The sequence below is a fragment of the Leptonotus elevatus genome, chromosome 11 (genome assembly GCF_054856555.1).
Source record: "Leptonotus elevatus isolate MCC_2025b chromosome 11, RoL_Lele_1.0, whole genome shotgun sequence".
Taxonomy (NCBI): Eukaryota; Metazoa; Chordata; class Actinopteri; order Syngnathiformes; family Syngnathidae; genus Leptonotus; species Leptonotus elevatus.
In genome coordinates, this window is record NC_141249.1 from 1,171,266 (window position 1) to 1,194,563 (window position 23,298).

The following is a 23,298-nucleotide window of genomic DNA, read 5'->3' on the forward strand; positions in this document are numbered from 1 at the left end:
CTTACTGGAAAAATATGAGAAGGTCTTCACTTCCTGCTGTCACAGGAGTAAAGCATGCCAGCGCATATGAAAAGAAGCAGATGGTGAGTGAACTGAAAAAACTTATAGTCCTCATGATGCTTACTTGTCACTGCAAATGCAGGACAAAAGGTCGGCACAAAAGAAGGATGTCAGAAAGGTGTTTCCTCAGATCACCATTACCTCCTCTGCCCAAAGAAAAGGAAAGGTAATGATTGCAGTGGAAAAGTCGACAAAAGCAGGAGGAGATTAAAGCTCACACAAGAACAAGAGAAGTTATTGGCTGACTTGCTGCCGGACTTACTGGAAAAGTATGAGAAGGTCTTCACTTCCTGCTGTCACAGGAGTAAAGCACCTGCAGGAAGCTGAAGGCACCCAGCATGTATAGAAAAGGCGTCCATGGAAAACGTGGCTGCCAGGAATTGTATAGAGTGGAAGGGGGTCGTCCATCCCGCAGATTTACCCCACCGAAATGGAGCAGCTGAGGCAGCTGTCCAAATCCTCAAGAGAGCACTTTCCAATCTTGGCTGAACCACCGGCAACTTCACTTGGGGAGAATTCCAGACCCTCTTGTTCTCTTCAGCTAACTTGGCAAATGAGAGACCGATCGATACCCGGCCCAGGTGCAGGAGGACATTATGGAATACGTCTCTACAAATTCCCTCATCCTCGGACGAACGGGAAGGCTGGAGACCTGGAAGGGATTCGTTTGGAAGGCCGCTCATGCCACAGATTAAAGGCTATCCAGGCTGCAGTAAACACGTTTTGGACAAGCTGGAACGACTTTGCAGGTCCAAACCTGTTTGTCCGACCCAAATGGCACAAAGCTTCTAGGAATGTTCAGGTAGGAGACCTGGTCTGGATAGCGGATCAAAATACGTTGAGAGGCCAGTTCCGATTAGGCCGAGTTCTGGAGACCTACCCTAACAAAAGAGGAGTTGTCCGGGATGTTGACATTCAGACCTGCGTGAGCCTTCTTGCTCCCCTCACTGCTGGATCGCGGAAGAAGCATTCAGTCCCAACTCCAACCACTGTCCTTCGCAGGGACATCCGGCGACTGGTGGTTCTGCTTGTAGTTGAGAAGCAGCAAAAACCTGAGAATTCTCAAGGTTCATAAACGTGGTCTTATGTGGACACTAAAGGAACTGTATCACTGGGCTGGGATGTTCAAGATGTTTTGGGGATCTTGAAAATCCCAGCCCAGTGATGACTTTCATTGAAGAAGCACAGCTGATTTCATGTGGTCTCCCTGAATCAAGGATCGGGAGACCAGGGATATATAAAAGGGTGGAACCCATGTGGAAATGTTTTGTCTAAGATACAGGCCACATGGGCAGCCGGTAAGAAATGTTTGGCTCTTTTTTTCTAGCAGTTTATGTATTATGCTTCAGTAATTTGTGCATATAGTCTTAAGACTTCTAGTTAAGCTAACGTACATGACGATGACCATGAAGGCTCCCAACAACTTATGCTTGGGGACTCAAACACTTTTGGAACAAATGCACAAATCAGTAATTGAACACGGCACCAAACCAAATTAAATTGTGAATAACAAAAAAGAAAGGGAATAAAACAAATAAAATAAAAACTATAAAACAAAATACACAGCTACGGAGCTGGTGATGCGCTTCAAAAGCATAACGGGAGTGTTGATACCTAATAAAACAATGAGATAGTCATACTGTAAATCCAGCGCTATTTTTTTGAATAAGGAACAGAGGAAACGTGTCCATAAATGCACAAATCGGTAATTCAACACAGCACCAAACCAATCAAATTATGAATTGTGAATAAGAAAAAAAGAAAGGAAAAAAAAAAAAATGTAAATAAATAAAATACTGTAAACCAAATTACACAGCTAAGGAGCTGGCGATGCGCTTCAAAAGCATAAAACCTAGTGTGTTGATGCCTAATGATAAAAATATAGCTTGAACCAGCCAGTAACTGAACACAACACTAAACCAATCAAATTATATTGTGAATTTAAAAAAAAAGGGGATTTTTTTTTTTTTAAATAAAATAAAATAATGTTAACCAAAATACACAACTGATGAGCTGGCGATGCGCTTCAAAAGCATAATGACACCTAATATAATGACTTAGTCATACCTGAAGTCCATTATTATACTTGGCCTCAGACACAAATTATATCGCCCACAAAGCTGCCAGACGCCTCCAGCTAAGGGACGAGGACATGACATTGGTCATCCAAGGGGTTGGCGGAATGCCAATGAAGGTTACCACCAAGAGGTACACCATGAGGACCAGGATAAAAACTCCAGAGGGTAAAGAAAGGGCTCATCAGATTCTGTGCTATGGATTGAACAAAGTAACCAAAGTGCACCAGGCAGTCACCCCACAACAGCTGAAGAAGTTTTTCCCCAGAAGTTTCAACTGAGGAGCTGATCCATCCAAAACAGATTGAGCATCTGAAAAGCCACAGAGAAGGACGTCTAGCCCCACAGAAGATAAAGGTGACTGGGGATCTTGTTTTGTTGGAAGGTCCTTTAGGGAAAACTGCAGAAGGAGCACATCCCAATCTGTTTGAAAAAATAGATATGGCATTGTACATGTCCAGAACCCACTTTGTGAGGTCACTGAGTACAGCTGTAGTGTCATACAAAGAGACACTTTTAGACCCACAGACCAGCCAAAACCAGCAAGAGATGCATGACGAGGTGGAAGTGATTCGAGGTGCAGCTCTGACCACTAAGGAGATACTCAACTGGTGGAAGTGGGACAGCATTGGAGCGGCATGTGAACCAAGATGTGGGGGATGTCGGTGTGGTGAAAGAAATGACCCTAGCAGAAGAAAAAGAACTGGAGAAGATCAAGGAAGGCCTCACTTATGTTATGAGAGATGAGCACAGTCCATTCCCTTACTGGGATGCAGCATACCCATGGAGAGGTGATCCTATGTTCCTCCCAAACTCCAGGCAAGGGGTAGAGGCTACCTTCTTGACAACTGAGAGACGCCTTGAGAAGGGCCCAGAGTGGAAGTCTGCATATGTTGCACAGCTCCACGAGATGGTCACAAGGGTTGCAGCTTTGAAGCCCACCAAAGAAGAAATTGAGGGCTGGGACGTTCCGGTTTGGTACATCAGCCACCTGATTGCTCTGAATCTTCTTTTCAAAGGTCCTGATGTCCTCAATCCCATCAGAGGAGTTCTCCTAAGGTTCAGAACAGGTGTGCACGCAGCTCTAGGAGTCATCAAGAAAATGTATAACTGTCTGGCTGAAGAAAAAGGAGGTTCATCTTCACCGGTTTCTCTGGAGAGATGACACAAATGGGAAGATGGAAGAGTACGCCATCACCAGGTTAAACATCAGCGACCGGCCAGCTGACTGTATTGCACAGCTTGCCATGAGAGAAACGGCAAGATTACCTCAGTTTGCTATCATGGAGGAGTGTTCTGGAGGAGAACTGTTACGTGGATGACATCCTTACGTCCCTCAATGATCCAGAAAGATTGAAAACCTGCATCACTGGAGTGGAGAAGATTCTCAATGCTTAGTCATACCTGAAGTCCATATTTGTTGACAGGCTTGGGAAGTAACGGAATACATGTACCGCCGTTACGTAATCAGATTACAATTTTTTTTAAACTGTATTCCGTTACAGTTACAGGAAAAAAAACATGAAATCAGATTACAGGTACATTTATTAAAAATGGGGATTACTTCAGGGATTACAATTTCTACGATGAGGGTGAGAGAGAGAGAGCTAGGGCGAGAGAGGGGGAGAGAGACGGAGGGAGGGAAGGAGAGAGAGAGAGAAAGAGAAAGAGAGAGAGGGGGAGAGAGAGAGAAGGAGAGAGAGAGAATGCATGCACATGCATGCATGCCCACCCACCGGCCCGCGCGAGTGGGACTCTTGCTACATGTCGAGGGGGTGGGGACGAACTAACTAACTAGTAGTAGGGCAGTTTGAAAAAGCTTTTTTAATTACACAAGGATTTTTGCTATTTGTAGGCTACCCGGGTCCCTATCACCCGCAAATAGCAGGGGCACATTGTATATAATATTTATTGTGGTGATATTTATTTAAATGTTGTCTTCATGAGCATACTCAATATTGGAGTAATCCAAAAGTAATCCAGTTACATTACTTTAATATTATGGTACTTGGATTAATTTACTAACTAAATTTTTTAGCAGGTAACTTGTAACTGTAATGGATTACATTTTAAAAGTAACCCTCCCAACCCTGTTTGTTGACATACAAAAATGAGGAAACGTGTCCACATCACCGGCGGTATGCGGCATCAGATGTGGGTCCCAGCTGTGACATTCTCAGTTTGGTTCCATGCCAAACCTGCGGTGGAAAAGCTTCTGTGCTTCATCAGGTGTATCAAAGGTGAACGCGTCTTCGCCGTGTGTGATGCGAAGGGTACAGCACGCAGAACCTGATGTTCTTCCAATACAGTGCTTGCTTGACGTCGTTGAACGCGGATCTCTTTTTGGCGAGCGCTGCGCTGACATCTTGGAAGACCTGTAAAGTGGTTTCTCTGTACTTGACTTTGTGGTTACAAGCCCAGCGCAAGGACACTTATTTCTGCTAGAACCTGGAGAAGCAGTCTTCCTCTGGGCGGGTTCAAATGTCGGAGTACGGTGGGCTCTCTCCAGTTCGGGTGGTGTGGGAATCTCCGCGCCCATCGCCTCCATGAGAACCTACGCAATGAACTTGACAGGATAATTTCTGTCCTCGCTGCCTTCAGGAATGTTAAATATACGGAGGTTAGCTCTTCGTGAGCGGTTCTCTAGGTCGTCGAGCCAATCCAAAAGAAGCTGGTCCAGTTTCTGGAGCGTCTCCACCTTGAACTACGCAGAAGTTAGCCGTTCAAAGTTTTCACCAGCGATAGATTCCACAGAGGTAAGATGGTTCTGAAATGAGTTCACCGTTAGCTGTAGTGAATCCAGTGAAGCTTTCAGTGGTTTTTTGGCTTCTTGGATTAGCAAGGATACGTCCTCCTTAATCAAAGTCCTTTGTTAGGCAAATTCTGCCGACAACTGGCACGTAGCAGACAACGTGGTCGAGTCTTCCTTTGGGCTAGTCGCTGTTGGATTGCTAGCCGCAAACAAAGCTAGTTTGTTAGCAGCACGCGTCGCCGGCGTCTGGGCATTATTCAATGATTGTGTACTCCTCGAGCTGCTCATTTTGCAAGAGATAATCTCCAGTTCAACTAAACAACGTTAGTGGTGCTTGAGATTCAAGAGAAAGCGTCGTTAAATAAAAAATAAAAAAGGTTCGTCGGGAGCCTTCAGATAAACGTCTTCTCCCTACGTACCACCGGAAGTCTCTCCTGTGTGAAGTTTGAATCCATGCATTGGATAGTCACAGCAGTTATTCTTTGGGGTCACGCGCAGTCCAACACCGGAATGTACAAGTGGACCGAGAGGACTCAATAGCCATGGAAAATGCCGAGATGTACGGACTTCTGCCACTGTACTCTCCAGTTGCATGTTCTCACTCGCTGTGACACAAGCACACTGTGCGTGCCATGTGCGAGCCCGGCGTTGACGGTGGGCCCTCCAAAAAAAGATGCATAATTGTGTCATTGTATTATGTTTCAACATCTGGGGAATTAAACGTCTATGAGCGCTACTTTGCTAGTAGTAGAGTACGACGGCGCATAGCTCTTGTTCTTGTAATAAAAGATGAAAACCATAAAGCCTCACACACCCAACCGATTCATAGCCACACGATAGCCCGTCCACAGCTTTAAAAACAATGTATCTAAGGATTCCCTGCGGATTTTGTATCGATTGAGCAGTCTTCTACCTACGGTCATTATAGCTCTACTAGAAGAACGATATCCGGTCAAATCGTTTTTTTGTCCCACCCCTAGTTTGGACATACCGACAGTGAGTCACTGAGACAGGCTGGATCTGGATAGCAGTGTCTTGGCATCTGAAATCGAGTGGGCTATTAAAGGTGACCTTGCGCGAGCTTTGCAGCGACAACAACAACCATCCTCTGGATGCCCTGATACTGTATCAAAGGAATTTTGGGTGAAATTCTGTCTTATTGAAGAAATACAGGCTCCACAAGATGATCTACTGTGATTCAATAGATAATCACCAAATGCCATCTTTATGTACAACATGCCATTACAACAAGCATAATTAATTACTTTATTCTCTGCCTTGCCCGCCTCTGCAAACTTGGTTGCTGCTTCCCACACAGCTGTACTTCCACGATGGGAAGCCGTCCTTCCACAGAGACTGCCGGTTCGCAAGAAGCTGCTCGGCAGCAAGGCAGGCAGTCGGGCAGCGGTGGACCTTCGCGTGAGAAAGAGCGCCGGACGCCGCACTCTCCGAAGGGAGTGGAGACCTGCCTGGCTGCCGAACGGCTTATGCAAGCCGGTGGTGCAGGGGCAACTTGCGCGAGCCGGCGCCACTGCCAGAATGGCTTCTGCGAGCTGGCGGCGTGGGGGGCGGTTTCCGCGAGCCGGTGGTGCGGGGCCCGCCTTGCTGCCAAATGGCTTCCGCGAGCCAGCAGGCACAAACTACCAAGCGTCTTTCACGAGCCAGCGAGTAGAAAGCAGCTAGTCCCCGCAGTGCCGACCAGCTCCCTCGAGTATTATAATGAGGGTTGGGGGAGGGGTTCAAAATTCTGAGGGTAGAGTTAATGATTATAAAAGTGAAAAAGGTGGAGTATGAAACAGCCTATTTGAGCTGTGTTGACACGAACTGCCAGAGACAAGGGAAACATGGGTCATTTTCCTCACAACTCTGGGGATTACACCGGCTGCGTGTGCGCTGCGGATCGACTGCGGAGTAGCTGTGTCGTGCCGGAGACCGCCGCACGGATAGAATTATTTTCTAATTTTGTCGGACGACGCATCCGTCGGCATCCATCAAATGGCAAACAAGCACAGAACACATCAAGCGGGACAGGACGACCGACGCAGTTTCAAAATAAAATTTCCGGTTACTTTTCAGAATAAAACACTCGCCAGATCCTATTTCGCAATCATGTCAGTCATAATGGGCGTAGCCAGGCCTGGAGTCAACATGCCAGGTGCTTATTCACGGTTTAAACACCAGTGAACATGGACGAGGAGAGGTTTATATTGGAGGTGGAAAGCCACAAAATAATATATGACACAGCACATCCTTTTTATAAGGAAAGCCAAAAAAAAAGGTTCAATCAAAGGAGGTTCAATCAAAGGTTCCAGTCCTTTCTTTCTGCTTCTCTATTTCTGCTTCTCTGTTGAGCACAGACAAAATTGTGTTTATCGTTTTTTAATGCCACATTATCGCACGCGATCACGCGAGACACGGCGGGAAGTTGTCCGTGACGGACTTGCCGGACAGCAGGTGTGCGCAGACGGTGAGTTTTGTCCATAAAATTGACGTGTCCGCAGCACACAGTCAAGACGCAGCGGAGAGGAGACGCAACGCACACGCATGCAGTGTAATCCCGGCGTTAGTCAGGGTGGGGGAATGCATATTATGATCAAACTTTAAAAAACTGCAATTTTCTTTTCAGGTCCCGTTTAAGTAAATGAAGAGCGGCAAAGATTCGGGACACGATGGATTGAATTCTTTAAATAGTTTACCATACACCATATAGCATGACCAAGCAGGTAAACAAATTTGACAATATCTGCCCACCAGTTCACAGTTACGGTTGCAATGAAAGTAGGTTATCTGTTGTGAATTCCATCCATCCATCCATCCATCCATCCATCCATCCATTTACTGCCGCTTATTCGGGGTTGGGTCGCGGGGGCAGCTGCTTTAGGAGGGAAGCCCAGACTTCCCTGACTCCAGCCACTTCAACCAGCTCCTCCGGCGGGATCCTAAGGCGTTCTCAGGCCAACCAAGAGACATAGTCTCTTCAGCGTGTCCTGGGTCGTCCCTGGGGCCTCCTGCCTGTGGGACATGCCCGGAACACCTCTCCAGGGAGGCGTCAAGGCCATGTCCCAAGACATTTTTATGGTAGCCTACTGATATTTTTCAAAATGTCTTTTTTACTGTCATGGGTCCGAGCAACTACTGAGAAGACTCCTACTACGTCCACGGAATTAGAGCATGAAATCACGTATTAAAAAAAAGAGCAAGCTTGTCAATAAAGTCCAAAAAATAGTGAAGAAAATTAAGTTCAGCGATAGTGAAGTGAGAAAAAATGTTGCTTCATACTAGTGTTGCACGGGATACTAGTACCGTACCGCGATGTTTCTGCGTCAAATATGGCTCTGTATCGGGTTTTTTAGCATCGGTATTTAAAAAAATATATACACGAGACAGCTTGCCAACTATGTGTTTTAAAGGCAGGTACACATACACACATGGTCATCTGTCTATCGATATGTGGGAAAGGCTTGAAGTAAGTGGCACGCCTCTTTCTGCGTGCGTGCGCAAAGACACAGGAAGATGGCTTCAAGTGCTGCTTGTCCACTCCTTGTTGAGAAGCATGACGCGCGAAGTGTCATATGGAACTTACATGGCCCACAGGCATGGCAAGCCAACCAACATGACAAAGCCTGTCTGTAAGGCTTTTTTTAAAGTTACTGTGGCTCGAGGCGGGAACGCATCCAATATGAGCATAAGCACCTTGCTAACGTGTTGTGCTTAAAGTACTTACGCCCGTGAAAAATTGTATCTGCTGCCGTGGGAGCGCGCACGCATTGAGTGGAAGCCACGCGACAGCACTTCCTACGCATGTTTTCAAATAACACATGAAGAACACACGCGTGGTTTTCAATTTTCAATTCTAGAAACGTTTTGTAAGGAAAAAATGTTTATCGCGGTGAAATAGAAGAAAAAGCAACAATCACTCACGTTCTGCACTGGATCCGGGGTGCGTTCAATGCTCAGGTAGGCATAGAAAAAGCTGACTGACTGAGCGACAAGTTGTGGCGCATTTTTGACACTTCCCTTAAAAAATAAGTGAAGTGTGAATTATTTTGTCCCCAGTTTGTAGTATTTGGTTACGCATTTGACTAGTTGGGAGTGGAATGGATAAGAGCACACACGCGTCCACAAGCAACATTACATTGAGTCATTGGAGTGCCACTGTATTGCCAATATCTACAACTGAGTCAAATACGGTACTTCAAAAATATGGCCTGCAATGTGAAAGCTCATATTTTATGCATAAATATATACAGTATGTACATACATTAACATGTATACAGCCTAATATTTTGAATTAATAACAAAAATAATTAGAAATTATTTTGTCAGTTTTAATTTGGCTGCGTTTGCTGATGTTTTAGATTTTTGTCGAGGTACCGTTTCAGTACCGCTATCGAGGAATTTTACACAGGTATAGTATCAAAGTTGAAATTTTGGTATCATGGCAACACTAATTCATACATTCTATGTTACCCCTCTAGTACTGATTTTTTTCTGCTGGGCAACATTTATTTATTTGTGCTGATTTTGATTCATTTCCCACATAAGAACATACACCTTTTTTTTTGCGGGGGGGGGGGGGTTATCTCATGTTTTTAGTTGTTACAGTGGACACCAGGATAATACTGTAATGTGTTGTAAACCTATAAGCTTATATGCAACATTTTTAACATGAACATCATGCAAATAAACTTGCGATTGTGATTGGTTATGGAAAATCCAATCATGAACTAGAGGTGTTGACATCCAAATTATGTGTTTTATTGGTTTTGACATGCGAATACGTCATGTCCACTGGGACCATCTATGGGTCTGAAGGGGTTAAGTGAAGTGGAATTGTATTCTATTTAAATGAAATGTGATATAATGTTGCAATAACATTTGTATAAGTCCATAACTTAAAAATGGCCCATAATGTTATAAATGTGCCCTTTTTTAAATGTAATAGGCCTATAAAGTAATAACTGGCAAATAATGTAGTAAAAGTAATGAAACTGTAATGTAATCACTTTTGGCTAATAACTTATGCTATTTGCTATTACGTTATTGACCAGGTAAAATAAAATCCTGGCCAGACACATAATAACTAGCCAAAAACTAAATATTACTAAATTATTGGTCAAAATGTATTATGTTATAGCTTCAGGACTTTTATTACAATATTGGCCAGTTATTACATTGTCGGCCTACCACATTGTGAAAAGGGCAAATTTTAGAACATTGTCGGTGGTTATTAGGTTATAGGCTTGTACAAGTTTTTTTTTAATCAACATTATATTCTATTATATAATGTAGCAACATTATCAATAGTGAGTATTCGTATGTAGTATAATACTGCTATGTTGCTTATTTAAAAACATTCAAACATTTTTGGTGGGTGACTTAAATGCATTAATTTCCATTCATTTCAATGGAGAAAGTTGATTTGAGGTGTGAGTGATTTGAATTACAAGTCATGGCACAAATTAAACTCGTAAGTTAAGGAAGCACTTGGTAAAATATCACCTAAGTCATTGCTTGTACAGTGAATAAATGTTTTATTTTGACATCTTGCATACTGCACTCATTATTTACGGGATGGAGTGTATTTAGAAGAATTTCATATCCATCAATTTTCTGTGCCGCTTATCCTAACTAGGGTCAGTCCAGGAGCCTATCTCAGATGACTTTGGGTAAAATGCAGGGAGAATTTAAAATGGCTTCTTCAAAATTTTGAAAGCAATAACTGCATACCATTATCCAGTTTAGATTCAATTTAAACACTTTAGTCTTTTATTACTAGAAATGGCAAAAGGAGAGGAAAGAAGGGTATATTAACGGAGAGAACAATAGCGAGAGGTAGTCGGGGGTGAAAAAAGCATTAAGTAGATGTTTTCCTTGAGGGCTCAGCTATGTAGATCAGAGCTCCAGGGACTGCATGAACTGCTATAGCCTGGCCCCCTCTCTCCAGAAACAGTGAAGGCAATGGGATATAACAAAGAAACAAATCCAATCACAAAGCCAGATAGGGACATAAAACATTAGGCTTCATTATTACGCAAGGTTATATTTTGAGCTACAGTGTCTGCTGATTATTTTATTTGGTAACTCAGTCAGTGCTTGCTTGGACTTTGAGACTTGATGTGGGTCAAAAATATGAAAATGAGGTATGTTGTTGGAGAGCTGGCTGTCTCTTTGCTAGGCAAATTTTTTAAGGACATTTCCATAGAGGTTTAATTTGGGATATTTGTAACCAATTCAATATTGCCTTAGACACAAGTGTAATTTATTTAATCCGTTAAAATGCAATATTTACATATTCAATAAATGCACCCACATATAATCATCTGGCCAAGTCAATAATGTTATAGTAAAAGATAATGCATTAATCCATGTTCATCATACAACTGTGCCCTCAATTGTTGCAAATATCAATTGAACCTTGCACACACAAACACATACATTAAATATCAGACCCCCCCCCCCCCCCCCTCCACACACACACACACACACACCCCTCTCCCATGTACAGATCCAATAATCAATTTTGGGAAAGATCTGGAATTATTGAATCATAAATACATAAATAACATTGAGTGTGGCATCATGAACAGTTTCTTTAGTAGGCTATTATGTTTGAGAAATTGCATCCACGCAGTCTGGAAGGAACATACGCCAAAGCAGTGTTGAATGTATGAGATTCCAAACAGTTTAAGTTGAGAAACGTCATGGGGACATGATAGGATTTGGATCCCAATTTATTAAATCAGTCTATTAACGCTGCTGTTTGCGCAGAGTGGATGTGCCAGGTCTGTTAGCCGTCTCGAAGGGGGGGGGGGGGGGGGGGGGGAAAGCATGTTTCCACATATTATCCCTTTCCACTGCGCAGAAATTACGACATAAAGTATATAGTTGAATTTAGCCCCCCGACCAATTTGCCCACCATCGCTTTCTCCTATGTCGTGCGATTAAGACATTCAAACCACTGAACAGGCTGCTTCAGTTCATCAGTCGTGTCATGCCATATATTACCGAATTCCTTCCTCCTGACGAGATAATTTGACAAGATGTGTATTTACCATGTAAGTGTCTCCAGTCTGCTTGATCCACAGTAGTCCTCTGTGCACTGCGTTATCAACTGGAAAAGGGAGCCTTTTTTGTCGACATAGCCCACAAAATAATGGGTTCGAATGAACGCACTGCCAGACAAAAAAAAAGAAAAAGGGGGTGGGGGGGGTTCTGCTTCACGGAAAAAAACTGTGGTTAATTGCATGCGTTTCATTGATCCACGTCGATATTACGGATTATATTCGACGACAAGCATGCAGCCACAACGCACTGAGCGTTTGACGCACTAACCGTCTCCCTCAGAAATGGCGGTGATGCTGGAAAGATGAAGGATTCCACCCCCACCACCGTCCGCTTCTCACGATACAGGCTGCACTTGGCTGATAAAAATAAATAAATAATAATAATAAATCATCTTCATACAGTTTTAATGCAAGCAGCGTGTGTGGAGTAGACCACGCCACAATAGCTTGCCCTAAGGATGGAAATTAATTATGTAAATTCTAGTCTTCATGTTTGAATGTATGTAGATAAATCGTATTATTATGTAGATACATCATATTATTATTATTAGTAGTAGTAGTAGTATAGATGTATGTAATGGATGCTTTCATGCTTTTTTTTTTTGTTAACTCAAAAGATGATTTCATGTCGTTGCAGTACGATTTATCTACATACATTATTATACCCACTGAGCCATAGATCGTCTATTAGACGTCTCTTCTAAGTTCAGACCGAAATTAGCCCGTCTATATTTTAGCCCGAATCTAGACGATACAAATAATCAAGTAAATATTAACTATTAAATTAAAAAAAAAAAACCTGTAGGTTGTATAAATGATGGTAAAACGTTGCATTACTACGTTTTAAACAGTAATTGATCAATGTACAGTGTAGTTCATATTTAGACTTGTTTTAAACGTCTAAATCAAGTTCTCATTTCAACTCTCTTTAGACCAAATCTAGACGATTGAATCAAATACACTGAATAATGTGTATTGACACAAAAAGTAAATAAATAACTGACCAACTGGATCATCAGTGTGAAACAAAATGCCAGATCGCACGATTCATGAATAAAGCAGCCAAATACTATAAGCATATGTGCATACGAGATTGTCATGTACTGTCAGCGGGTCTTTATAACTGTATGATACCTCCCCACCACTAGGAGGCAGCAACGCGTTCAAGCTTCCGGTCAGTCTGAAGGGAGAAAAAGAAGAAGTGAAGTGGCAATAAGAAGCAACCTTTGATTTGTAGTCCTCTTGGACAACTATTGCTTCAAAAACAAAAAACAATTTCTAAAAAACAGAGAAGGGCTGCCCATAGGTGAGTGCTCAAAGCCACGTTATTGAAATGTTTAGTCCTGCAATGTTTGTTCATTTAATTGTTCAGCTTGCGGTTAAGTTTCCATCAATCATGGTGTTTAAAAAAATAAAAATAAAAAAATAATAAAAATAAATAATAAAAAAATAAGAGATGTGCTTCTGACACAGAAATGTTAAGGTTAAAGGAGGAAGGCGTTTAGAGAGTTAGTTAGCTTTTTATTTCTTGCTTGCTCCATTTTTTTAAATTGTATGTAAGGATTATGACTTGTACATCAGCTGTGTAAGACGCTACAAAAAAAATTGGGGGGAAATATTGTACATAATGAATTGATATACTTACTATCTTCTCTGATTTCAAACCATTCCGTTTATCCAAATTGGTGATTAGTTAATGCACATGTAAATTCTCAATATTAATGCATACAAAGTTATTGTTGATCATTTCTACCTTAGGTCATCCACAACATAATGATGTGCGGCAGGAGGACAAAGTACACAAGTTATTAGGTAAACCGCCTACTGTATATGAAACAAATGTGACTAATGTTCCAGCAGCTAATCAATGGCGCACACACATCAGCACCTGGCAACGTGACAGGCAGGACACAAGGCACCGTATTTGTTAAGTATCAAAATGTTCACAATGGTAACACTGTGAGTAAAAATATTAATTTCAATACCCCCCAACAGTGAATATTGGCGGCAAGACGCACCACGTGTCCACAATGCAGCCAGGACTCCTGAAGGTACACAGTAATTCTGTGTAGTGTTGGACTGCTTTGGTATGGGTTGCAAGTTAGACATGTAACTTATGCAATTTATTTATCTCCCAGCGATAGATGCAGTCTCATCCATACTACTGTCGGGACCCCACAAGGTAACACGTGGATTACACGTGCTTGTCAAAAAATTAAAATATCCTCAAAAAGTTGAATACATTCCATAATTCCATTCAAAAAGTCAAACTTTCATAGATTATAGATTCAGGGCCCACAATTTATTGATTTCAAGTATGTATTTCTTTATTTTTACATTATTTGGTCTTCCAGCTAAAAAAAACAAAAACAAAAAACAATGAAAACAGTATGTCAAAAAAATTTAATAATGTGAAGAAATCACCATGCATACTTCCCAGTGTTTTGCATGGGAAAATAAAAGATAGATGGATGGATGGTATTTTCAAAACGACATGTCAATCTTCAATACTTGGTTGGATTCCCTTTGCCTTAATCACTGCCTCGATGCGCCGTGGCATTGCTTGGGTTTCCTGGAAGCCCAGGCTTTATGGATGCTTGCTGTCAGCTCTTTGTTTTTTGGTTTGGTTTGGTTTATAGTTTTATTGAACATATAAACATAAAGAAAACACATTACAAGTTAAGTTGAAGTAAAAAGAAAAACAAGAATAGGAAGAAAGAAAATAGTTTATATGTTTAAAAAGGGTAAGAGGAAGTTAAAAACTTATCTAGTCCTACCCCTTATTTGTTTTATGTTGATAAAATGATGTATTTCAACAAAAGGAAAATGTATAAACCCAGTCATAGATACAAGTGCACTTGAACATACGCGCATTTGCCAGTGACATATGTACATGAAATTCATAGGCATATACCATAATACATTTATAAATCATATCCTCATACTCACATATACAATTTTCATTACAGTCATACCGATACATCCAAATAAATTACAGCATATATACAATTTTAACAGCTCATGTCTGATGTAAGTCTGGGTTTTTTTGTTTTGTTTTTACTTTGCTTTTAAAAAAATGTTTAATTCAGCAAGTGACTGACATCTTTTCAGGTCAGTTCCAAAATCATTCCACAAATTTAACACCTTTTACAAAAACACACCTTTGCTTAATATTTGTTCTTGTTTTAATTTTTTTGTAGACACTTGTATAAGGGGTTTATGTTAGAAGGACTCTCTCTAATTTCAAACACCTTCTGAGTACTGTGGCAGAGGAGATTATTGTGTACTTTATACATTTGTGCGATTTCCACACAATTGGTCAGATATGGTAATAATAATGAACAATATAATGTGTATAATGATTTCTTATTCAGGACATCCTTAGTTTTAGAGAGTATCCCTATAATTTTTGACATTTTCCTTTTGACATTATATGTGTGTGACTTCCAACATAATTTTTCATCAATAACTACTCCAAGAAATCTATTTTCATACACTATTTCTATTTCTATTTAATTTACCATAATTTTGACCTGTTGTGTGGTTTGTCTAGTACCAAAAACTAAAAACTTTTTCATTTTCATTTTTGATGGAAATATACCGGCTTTAAACAACAAATTACATATATATGGCAAAGGTTGCACAACATATTTTACAATACTTTTTACTAATGTCATATCAATGTTGAGCAGTCAGTGGACTTTTTATTTTTGTAATGTTTTAACATTTAATACTTCTGTATCATTAACAGCATTAAGCCACACAGTGGATGGATTATTTTTGATGTGCTTATCTATTTCACGTTTGTTTCTTGGCTCAGGGATTTATTTTGCCAAATTACTGCCAACATTAACAAAATACTCATTAAAATCATTAGATATGTCAGAATTTTTTCAATAACAATATTTTGATCTTTTATAAAATATTCTGGATAATCTATTTTTTAAGCTATTTTTAATTACATGATTTAGTATTTTCCATATTTCTTGTGTGTTGCTTTTATTCTGCTCTAGTAATGCATGGTGTATTAATTGTTATTCTGCTAAGTTTCATAATTACAGGGAATAGTTTATTACTATACATTGTATTTTTAAAACCAGTTGTTTTCTGATGCTCATTCTGATTTAACAAATCAATGTTAAAATCACCACACATTATTTGCGTTTTATTTTATTTTTTTATCATTTGTGTAACTGAGAATGTCCGTTAGTTTTTCATTAAATATGTCAAGACATGATCCTGGTGTCCTATACATACAACTTTTAATGACATTTGGTGCATTTTTAATATGTACTTCAATGGTTAAACATTCCATTATGTAGTCAATGTTGGTAGTCAAATGTTCAATTTGACTGCTTCTTAGAGCTTTGTCTAAATATATTGCGAATATACCCCCCCCCCCCCCCTTCTGTTTTCCCTATTTGTTGCAAACATTTCATATCCTTCCAGTCCCATGTCACTCATTTTTTTTTCATTATCAAGCCATGTTTCTGATATGGCAATTCTTTTGAATTTATTTAATTTATTCAGGTATTCTTTGTTTTTTGTAAAAAAAAAAATCTGTAGAGACTTCTACCATTGAAATAATTGAAAGTGCATTTTTCATTTTTATATTTTTGTTGAATTGATCGCCCATATAATAGTTGCAAGTGAAACTGCAGTAATCATTTTTGTAGAAGTGATTGTCTGGGTCCAACTTATTCTCAGTGTTGAATGTTTTGTAGTCAGCGTATTCAAATGTCCATATTATTTGTGCTCATCATGTTCATCTTTCCTTGTGTTACTATGCTGATGTTGATATGTACTTGTGGTGCATTTTTGTCATAATCTACAGTGAGTTTATTGTTTTGAATGCCCTGGAGATTGTATATTCCTCATACTTTTGTGGTTTATTTGCCTTTACTGAGTGTTGGTGTACTGGTGCGAGCATGAGTAATCAACTTGTCATGTCGTAAGTATGCAATTTCTCCTCTCTCTCTTGCAGCTCTCAGTTTAGGCATCAGTTATTTTCTTTTCCTTTTAACATAATCTGTGATAGCAAGCATCAAGAAAGCCTGGGCTTCCAGGACCCCCAGGCAATGTCACGGCGCATCGAGGCAGTTGTTAAGGCAAAGGGAATCCAACCAACTATAGTAGATTGACATATCGTTTTGAAAATACCATCCATCTTTTTTTTCCCATGCAAAAGACTGGGAAGTATGCATGGTGATTTCTTTATATTATTCAAATTTTTTGACATCCTCTTTTAGTGGGTTTTATGAGCTGGAAGCCCAAATAATGTTAAAATAAACAAATAAATACTTGAAATCACTTAAATTGTGGGCCCTAAATCTATAATCTAGGAAAGTTTGACTTTTTGAATGGAATTACAGAAATTATTCAACTTTTTGAGGATATTCAAATTTTTTGACGAGCACCTGTATATGTTCACAATGGTGAGTGTTTAAAAGAAAAGAAAAAGTAATTTAATTGCCTTTTCTACTCTGTCCGAAGCCAGTACCCCACAAGGTAATATTTGCGGTGATCGCAAGAGTGATTCAGAAGTGTGTAATTTTTCATCAACAAATATTTGCACTCCAATGCAGAGAATATTTTTTACAATGTATCTCGGAGATCTGAAACCAAAGGCTGTGATATAAATAATGGCAGTATTTTTGCAGATGTCAGCGGTCGGCTGGCTGGAAGGAAAAATTGAGTCTCCACCCAGAAACGTGCTAGACAGGCCAAAACAAAACCTTTGGACCATACCTTTACTTTAAAAAAAAAAGAGAGATGTTACTTGATATGTACAACCAAATCAAACTACAACATATCCAAACGCACAGACAGAATGCTACATACTTTTTGTAATAAGGCAAAGACTTGTAATTGGAAAATGTTTCAGCTAACTAGGAAGACGGTGTACAACTGATGGAAAAAAGAAAGGAGGTATTTAAAAGGATTCAACCAATTTAATAAAAAATAAAAAAGGTCATTAAAGTGAGTAATTAAAGTTATTCTGTTATTTTATGTCTGTTTGTCTTAGAGTTTCAGATGGTAGTTGTGGAGACCATAATGGCCATCCTTGGATGCGTTAAAGAGCCTCAACTCTTGGGGAGAAATCAAAGCTGAGAGTGGACAGTTGCCCATAAAGACTCGGCAGACTTATGACATTATATCCTGGGAAATTAGAAATTGGTGTGTTTTTCTTCTTCTGCGTTTTGGTTTATGCATCCCAGGCAGGTAGTGTCTGGATTTGTTTTTTTAAACTATTTTTGTAATTTTGTAGACTTTAAGCCACCCCAATTTCAAAACAAAACAAGTGTTTATATTATATTGGTAATATTGATGTTGTTATTTTTATTTCATTGCAATATGTTTATAAATGTGTAAAGAAATTAAAATTATATCTTCACATTCAAATGTTTGTGATGTTTGGATAATGTTTGAAAAAACAATGTATTGATTTAGATCTGACACGACGTGGCAGATTTAGGACTCAGACGCAGAGATAGGAGTTTGAGGCCAAACAAAAAACCTCCTCTTTTAGAGGGAAAAAACAAAGGCTATTAAATGTTAAACTAAAGGCGCTCCAAAAGGGAGGAAGTCTAAACTACAAACAAAACAATATCACTCCTTAACTAAAACTATACTGTGGCTATACAAAGTTACAAACCAAAGTTCACACAAGAGACAGGACAACAAGGCTGAGGATTGTGACTGGCTTGAGTGGCTCTGACAAAAACACTTAGGCACAAGACAGGGGAGACGCAGACCATTTAACACATGAGGGTAATGGGAAACAGGTGGACACAATCAGGAATCAGGGTTGACACTGACACCACATGTGACCTAAAACGAAAGGAGTCAGAATTTTCAAAATAAAACAGGAAATGACAAGACAACCTCACTGCGGTGTGACAGTACCCCTCCCTCTAGGGCCGACTCCCGACGGCCCAGGCTGGACAGGATGATCCCTATAGAAGTCCTCAATTAGAGAGTCATCTATAATGAAGCGGGAAGGAACCCACTGTCTCTCCTCGGGCCCATACCCCTCCCAGTCCACCAAGAACTGATTGCGGACGGCCAGCAGTCGCTTCACTTTGTAGACGGGGCCCCCATCCACAATCACAGGAGGCGGCGGGGGCGAGGGAGCCGGAACCAGGGGACTCTCCTTGACTGGCTTGACTTGGCTAACGTGGAACGTTGGATGAACACGAAGGGACCGAGGCAGGCGAAGACGGACAGCGGCCGTTGATCACCTTGGAGATGGGGAGTCCTGTGACAAAGTCCAGGGATATTTCTGCCCATGGTCTGGAAGGAATGGGAAGGGGCTGCAGCAGGCCCATGCGTGATCTGGTGGATGACTTATTTCGGGCACATACCGAGCAGGCCTCGATGTACTCTCGGACCTCCGGCTCCATGGAAGGCCGCCAGAATCGCCGGGAGATGGCGTACATTGTCCGTCGGACTCCCGGATGACAGGAAAGAAGTGAGGTGTGGGCCCAATGGATCACCTGTGGGCGCAGCTGCACTGGGACAAATAGTCTATTAGGCGGGCATCCATTTGGTGGAGTTGCCTCACCGTTGGCTTGTTTAACGTCCTTCTCGATTTGCCATGTCACGGCTCCAACCACACAGTTCGGAGAAAGGATGGTCTCTGGTTCCTTAGCTACAGGCTCGGGGTCATAGAGACGAGACAGGGCGTCGGGCTTGACGTTATGAGACCCCGGCCTGTAAGTGAGAGAGAAGGAAAAACGATTAAAGAACAGCGCCCACTTGGCCTGGCGTGGGTTAAGTCTCTTGGCTTTGCGTATGTATTCCAGGACCACAAACGGATGCTTCGCCCCCTCAAGCCAGTGCCTCCATTCTTCCAAAGCAATTTTGACAGCCAGAAGCTCTCTGTCCCCAACATCATAGTTACGCTCTGCCTTGGATAGTCGTCGTGACAAGAAGGCACAGGGATGCATCTTTCCATCCTTCTCTGCACGCTGAGACAGGACAGCTCCGATCCCCTCATTGGACGCGTCCACTTCCACAACAAATTGCCGCTGTGGATCTGGCATTGTGCTATTGCGCTGAACCCTCTGATGAAGCGTCTGTAAAAGTTAGCAAACCCAAGGAATTGCTGAACCTTCTTGCGGCTAACAGGTGTGGGCCACTCCCTCACAGCGCTACTTTTAGCCTGATCCATCTGTACCTTCCCAGGGGCTATGACAAAGCCCAGGAAGGAGATGGTTTTGGCATGAAAAACACTTTTCTCTGCCTTGACATAAAGTTTGTTCTCAAGCAGTCTTTGAAGAACCTTGGAAACATGGAAAAGCACTACATTCCCAAACTTTTTTTCATTACCCCCCAACAACACGGACGTCGGGAGTGGGCGGTGGGTGTGTGTGTGTGTGTTAACTATTCGGTGAACGAATCTTTTGAGCGGTTCTTTTTATTTAACTGATTCTAATGATTCAGTTCACTTAAAAGAACTGTCATGCCCATCACTAATCCCATCCTTGGCTGCTGGATCTGCTTGAAGATGGCATGTCTTCTCTTCACTTGGGGCTTTCCTTTTGCTGGCCATTTTTTCCACCTATGAACAACATATTGAAAGTTAGAGAGAATGAAAGGCTTTTTTTTTTTTTTTACAAGTGTCTTGTTTGGCTGTAGTTTCGGCCAGCGCGCACTAAGAGAGAGAGAGAGAGAGAGAGAGAGAGAGAGAGAGAGAGAGAGAGAGAGAGAGAGAGAGAGAGAGAGAGAGAGAGAGAGAGAGACTTGCTTAAAAAATGTGTATGATCCACAAAATAGCGGGCAAAAGGTCCATAATTCAGGCCGACCAAGGGGGAAAATGCAGACCACTCCAAGTTAGTCCCTCTGGGTCTGGCTAGGTCTCTACCAAAACCACTTTAATTGCTGCTTTTGAAACAAACTCGTGGGCCGAAATGAACAGCACCCCCTGGCAGCCAACTGGGAAAAATCCCGCTGGTGCCGCCTTCTCAGTCCAGGCCTGGATACAATATTACAATACATTATTTCCTTTCTCTTTCAGCATTTCCTTTATGGCCAAATATATGTCCTCTCCTCTCGTATGTGTTTTTTAAGCTGTGATACCCAAAATGTCCTCTATAAATGTTTTAGTCTCCTCGTGATAGAATTGGACATACACCAAAAGCTGAGGATTGTCACTTACATCGGTTGATTAATTCAACAGCAGCTAACGCAACACACCGGGCTCTACGAATGGCGCTGTGGCTGTTCATCAGGGAGTGCACATCCTCCGAGAGCAGCTCTGCTCTTGTTGTGGATGACAGGGTAATTTGACGGACCTTATGTTGCTCTCTTTCTTTCTCTTCAAATAGCATGTCGTGTCTGCCATTGCTTCCAAACACACAGGATTTTTGTGTTGATGCCCAAAATCCACTGCACGCGTAGTGAGCACTCGTAAGCAGATAAACCGGGCTCAATGCCGGTAAAATTAAAGCATACGTCTCAGTTCATTAACTTTTTAGTGTCTACTTTTCTGACTTTTGACCATACCATACTTCATCACGTTTGTCGTAAGAAAGTGTGTACACCGAGAAACAAATAAAAGTTTGCGATCTTACCAGACCCCGGCTCTATCAAAAGACCCTGGTTCTGGCATAGCTGCCCTTGCGCGCTCCTAATCAAAAATCATCTATTGGTAAAACGGAATATGTTTCCCACCGGTACATATTCTTGGAGGTCCGGATGAAAGGGTCTCGGGGTTCGGAGCTGGACCACGGTCCGCCAGTTGGGGACCACTGATCTATATTAAACATAGAGCTAGACTCCAAGATTTTTTATTCAACCCTCCAAGTAGCGTGCAGACTAAGCCATCCAGCATTTGCTGTAAAGACTATTACTATGGTTTTACACCAACAAAGTGTGCAATAATCGAGCCAAATTGACCCAGAAAAACGAACTTCACAACTAACTTCGCAATAGCATTAGCTAGATTAGAATTAGCTAGGAGCATTATCCAGTACAAAACTGCAATAAGCGAGTACTCATGATGTTTAAAATGGAATGGAACAGAAGGAAAACATCAGGGTGAGGGCGCAGGAAGTTAAAAAGTTGAAAAACCTTTATGTGCGGTTGGTATGTTGCAACAACGGGCAGTAGAGGCTTTAACAATTCAATATGTTTAAATGAGACAAGCAAATACGTCAGGCTTAGTAAATCTATGATGAAGATAAAGCGCTATTTATGTCAGATCGACCTCGGTAGATAGAAAAAGAGGATCCCAAAAATGCAGACCCAGACAGGAAAATACAATCTAGAAATGTATTTACAGAAAAAAATCAAAGTAAACTTTAACAGAAAGCACTGGCAAACACAACCAGGATAAGTAACAAAAACCACAAGCACAACGGCTGGAGGAAAAAGGCACAAACCCAAAAAATACTTGCAAAAGGCAAGGGGCAAAGGAGTAACAGAAAACACTTGCAAAAATATGCAAGGGAATAAATATCAAAATATGCAACAATCAATGATAACAAAAAGCGCTGTGGATATACTTACATGTGAAAACAAAAACAGGAACAATATCAAACTAAGACTATGACTACGAGGCGTGGCTATGAATCAAGAGGGTGCAGAGAATTCTTGACGCTAGTAGCAGTGAGCAAAGAATAATCCGACAGTGGACTGCTGCTCCAGGAATCCTTTTCAAGTCCACTAACTAAATGCTGATTAGGAAATGGACCACAGGTGCGGCGCTGGAGGGAACGCCCACTCACGTGACTGGGAGGAGAAGAGAAAAAACAAATAGCACTAAGAGCAGGATCATGACAGTACCCCTCCCTCAACTGACGCCCCCTGGCGGATTACCTGGTTTCGATGGATGTGCCTCATGACGCAGGAGTGACGGATCTAGGAGCTGGGAACCCACTGACGCTCCTCTGGCCCATAGCACTCTCAATCGACCAGATACTGGACTCCCCTTCCGCGGCGACAAGAAGACATTATCTCCTTCACTGTGTATACTGGGTCTCCATCAACCAGCCAAGGAGGCGGTGGTGGTGCCGCAGGGGGGTTCAGGCTGGGAGTTTCTGGCTTGAGCAGGGACACATGGAAATTGGAAAACAGGATGGATCTTCAGTGTGGGAAGTAGACAAAGTCTCACCGAAACTGGATTGATGACTGATTCCACTTTGAATTGGCCGATGAAGCGGGGGCCCAACTTTCGGGAGCTTCCAGCCAGATGCAGGTCCTGGCTGCTTAGCCAAACGCGGTCCCTGGGCTGGTAGTTGGGTGCCGGGCAAGCTGTTGATTGCGTGCTGCGGTACGGGACAACACTGCACGAGTTTCACGCCATACCTGATGGGCCCGCTTGAGGTGAAGCTGCACCGAG

The 23,298-nt window shown here is 41.6% G+C and overlaps 1 protein-coding gene and 1 long non-coding RNA gene across 4 annotated transcripts in view; one reads left to right on the forward strand and one right to left on the reverse strand.

Moving 5' to 3' along the window:
- Window positions 1-12,389, reverse strand: part of nlgn1 (neuroligin 1) — a 230,978-nt gene extending 218,589 nt beyond the window's left edge. For 2 of the 3 annotated variants that reach the window (XM_086088430.1, XM_086088429.1), the window contains exon 1: window positions 11,943-12,387. The gene's annotated coding sequence lies outside the window, so the exon portion shown is untranslated. Of the gene's footprint in view, window positions 1-11,942 lie in introns of all 3 variants that reach the window. The other variant, XM_086088428.1, reaches the window with a different exon arrangement.
- A 766-nt stretch (window positions 12,390-13,155) lies between these two features.
- LOC147165143 (uncharacterized) lies at window positions 13,156-18,246 on the forward strand. Its single transcript, XR_015096551.1, has 4 exons — window positions 13,156-13,260; window positions 13,713-14,005; window positions 14,093-14,136; window positions 17,980-18,246. It is a non-coding gene; the product is annotated as an uncharacterized LOC147165143 (long non-coding RNA).
- Window positions 18,247-23,298: the final 5,052 nt, after the last annotated feature.